The 3,953-nt window shown below is 43.3% G+C and overlaps 1 long non-coding RNA gene across 1 annotated transcript; it reads left to right on the top strand.

Moving 5' to 3' along the window:
* Positions 1–630: 630 nt before the first annotated feature.
* Positions 631–1,821, top strand: LOC134957054 (uncharacterized). Its single transcript, XR_010186417.1, has 2 exons — positions 631–1,536; positions 1,720–1,821. It is a non-coding gene; the product is annotated as an uncharacterized LOC134957054 (long non-coding RNA).
* The last annotated feature ends 2,132 nt before the right edge of the window (positions 1,822–3,953 follow it).

Consider the following 3,953-nt stretch of genomic DNA (forward strand, 5'->3'; position numbering starts at 1 on the left):
TTAAAAAAGCTAGACCCTTTTCTTGATGAAAATCATTTATTGAGAGTAGGAGGCCGTCTTCAAGAAGCAAACTTGGAGACAAATGAGAAAAATCCTTTAATCATTCCTGGGAGTCACCACATAGCTTCTTTAATTGTGCAACACTATCACAACGAAGTCAAACACCAAGGACGATTGTTTACCGAAGGAGCTCTACGATCAGCTGGGTTCTGGATTATTGGAGCGAAAAGGTGTGTAAGCAGCACAATCTTCAAATGTATCATTTGCCGTAGACTTTGTGGTACTTCCCAAACTCAGAAGATGGCTAATCTTCCAACAGACAGACTTAGTACAGACCCTCCTTTCTCCAATGTTGGTCTTGATGTATTTGGTCCATGGACTGTCATCACACGACATACTAGAGGTGTGAATGCGAACAGCGAGCGCTGGGCGGTTGTATTCACTTGTATGAGCATCAGAGCTGTTCACATCGAAGTTATAGAATCAATGGACACTTCAAGCTTCATCAATGCCTTTAGACGCTTCATTGCTATCCGTGGCCCAGTAAAACACATCCGGTCCGACAGAGGTACCAACTTCATTGGAGCAGCCAAAGAATTACAAATTAATTCGAACATTGACACTAAAAGCATAGAGAGATATCTCAGTGAGCAAGGTTGTACATGGACCTTCAACCCGCCTCATTCTTCTCATATGGGAGGTGCCTGGGAAAGGATGATCGGCATGATACGCAGAATCCTTGATTCCATATTCTTGCAAGTGGGAACTGCAAGACTTACTCACGAGAGCTTAACAACCTTCATGGCTGAAGTCTCAGCTATCGTCAACGGAAGACCATTGACTTCAGTGTCTAATGACCCAGAAGACCCACTTCTACTTACTCCGGCCACTCTTCTTACACAGAAGACCGGGATTACCTATGCTCCTCCTGGAGAATTCAATACCAAAGACCTGTTCAAACGTCAATGGAGACAAGTTCAAAGCCTTGCAAACACCTTTTGGGACAGATGGAAAAGACAATACCTTTCTACCCTGCAGTCAAGGAGCAAGTGGCAAGTTGCCAAACCCAACTTAAAACCAGGTGACATTGTGCTCGTCAGAGATTGCCAGTCACAACGCAACGAATGGCCTTTAAGTCTTGTCACCAAGACGTTCCCAAGCAAGGATGGGAAAGTTCGTAAGGTTGAGGTCAAGATCTGTAAGCGAGGAGAGACTAAGTTGTTCCTCAGACCAGTGACTGAAGTATTCTTATTGTTATCTGTTTAGAGTTTAAAATATGGTACCAGTGATACCAGACGGGGAGTGTCATGCCTTCAGCATTTGCTTTGTGTAGATCTGATTACCTTTACTACAGAAAGTTGTATTATTGCCCCATCTAGTGGTCAGTCCCATCAATTAATTTGACCCTCATAGCCTCTTGTAGCCAGTCTTGCAATGCATTCTGGGATGAAGAAGCTGGGATCAGCCTTTCTACTTCCCTCATGGTCCCAGACAGTCATGCTTTACATGGGTCCAACTCTCATATAGCATTCGATGGTGAGTTTGTATATTAAATGTCTCATCTCAACCTGTTTAGCCAGTGAGTAATGTTAGCTGCACTGTAGTTTATACTTGCACATGTAATCACATGTTTGCACAGCCCATGTTATATGTACTTGTGTATATCCATTTTGCTTTTCACATGCATATCATAATTGCATATTCTTGTTTCATTAACAGTTTTACCTCATTATCACACATCATCATATCGTATTGTACATCAAATCAACGCATCATATCTGTGATCCCTTTACTGAATAATAAAACACCGTTCTACAAACACCTCTTCTGAACAGATTATTGAAAAGTAAAGGTGGTTATACTGTAGGCTTCAAATTTGCCAGAAAGGGCTTAGTGAGAGGCTGAACACAAAGAATCCATTCGTACATCCGATCGCAAGGAGATTGACAGGAAGAAGGCGTTTATGGATGTCAACTGACCGTTTTCTGGGAGTGTTTGGAAAAACGTAGGCGTGTCCAAGCGTTTGCAGGGCGGGTGTCTGACGTCAATTCCGGGACCGGACAGGCTGAAGTGATCGCAGCGACTGCGTAAGTTCAGACCTACTCAGAAACTGCACAAACTGTTTTTGTACTGCTCGGCTGCACAAGCGTTCATACACTTGCAAAGCTAAAATACACTCCCATGTGGGCGGCGACTACGCGTTCACACGGCTGCCTGAAACAGCTAGCGAGCGATCAACTCGGAATGACCCCTATGTACACACTTTGCATTGCAACATAGTGTGTCCAGGAGCAGGGCTGTACTGGCCCACAGAGGTACAGGGAACACCCTACACTGGGCCCCATTGACTGAGGACCAAACCTCTCCTCTCCTCAGATTCCAGACTGTGCACTTAAATTATACATTACACATATGTTACATTATACTGCACATGACTTAGGTATTTTCTATAGTGCATTGCATCTGGTACATTATCATGCATGGACTAGCAGTGTTCTCAATATATATTTATCAAGGGGCCCAGACCATGCACTCTCCAATTGTTAGCCAAGCCTCTAGAATGGCTGGACACATCCGTAAGCATGTGCCCCTACCACTGCATCCCCTATCCCACTCCCCGGTGGGCCCCTCACTGTCCAGGGGCAAAGTTGTTCCTTTCTTGCTTCCTTTTTGTTCTTTGCTTTACTCATATGTGACTTTATATAAGTCACTTAAGGATTGTTTAAAGATTTTGGGCTAGATGCATAATCGCTTGGACAGTGATAAAATGGAGAAAGAAAAAGTGCCAGCCAATCAGGTCCTAACTGCCATGTCACAGTGTGTGTTTGAAAAATGGCAGTTAGGAGCTGATTGGCTGGTACTTTTTCACTCTCCATTTTATCACTTTCCAAGCGATGATTCATTTGTCCCTTCACCATCACATGGTATTGATAGGTCAGAATTAATACTCTTTGTCGCTAAAACATTGTAACAACCCAGAGTGGTATGCCTACTGCTGCTGTTGATGCCGCTGCTGTTGTTAACCCAGTTAATATACTCATTAGCATAATACCATATTCTTATTCTTAAAACTTTGTCTCCTGTGCTTATCCCAACCTTAACTAAAATCTGTAATCTCTCTCTCTCTACTGGTATCTTCCCTTCTCTGTTTAAACATGCAGTGATTACTCCCATTCTAAAAACCACAACTCTGACCCAAACACACTTTCTAACTACCATCCCATTTCTCAGCTACCAGGTCACTCCAAGCTACTTGAGAGACTTGCCTACACTCGCCTTACAAACTTTCTTAACTTCCACAGCTTACTGGACCCACTTCAGTCAGGTTTTCGTGCCCAACACTCCACAGAGACAGCACTGATCAACGTAGTCAATGATCTAGTCACTGCTAGATCGAAAGGCCATTACACACTACTTATTCTTCTAGATCTCTCTGCTGATTTTGACACTGTTGACCACTCTCTTCTCATACAAACACTACAATCCCTAGGTCTTCAGGACACAGCCCTTACTTGGTTCTCATCCTTTTTATCTAATCGCTCTTTCAGTGCTCACTTCTCTGATTCTACCTCTTCTTCTCTGCCTCTATCAATTGGAGTACTGCAAGGCTCAGACTTGGGTCCTCTGCTGTTCTCAATCTATACCTCATCTCTTGGTAAACTAATCAGTTCATTCGGATTTCAGTATCATTTGTACGCTGAGGATACTCAAATCTACCTATCCTCCCCAGATTTATCATCATCTGTATTGGCTCGAGTAACTGAATGCCTGTCTGCCATTTCATCTTGGATTTCATCTCGCCACCTCAAACTTAACATTTGCAAAACAGAATTAATTATTTTCCCACCAGCCATAGTACTTACCAACCTGATATCTCCATAACTGTTGACAATGCGACTATCCACCCTGCCCCACAAGCTCGCTGCCTAGGTGTAACCCTTGACTTTGAACTG

The sequence above is a fragment of the Pseudophryne corroboree genome, chromosome 9 (genome assembly GCF_028390025.1).
Source record: "Pseudophryne corroboree isolate aPseCor3 chromosome 9, aPseCor3.hap2, whole genome shotgun sequence".
Classification (NCBI taxonomy): Eukaryota; Metazoa; Chordata; class Amphibia; order Anura; family Myobatrachidae; genus Pseudophryne; species Pseudophryne corroboree.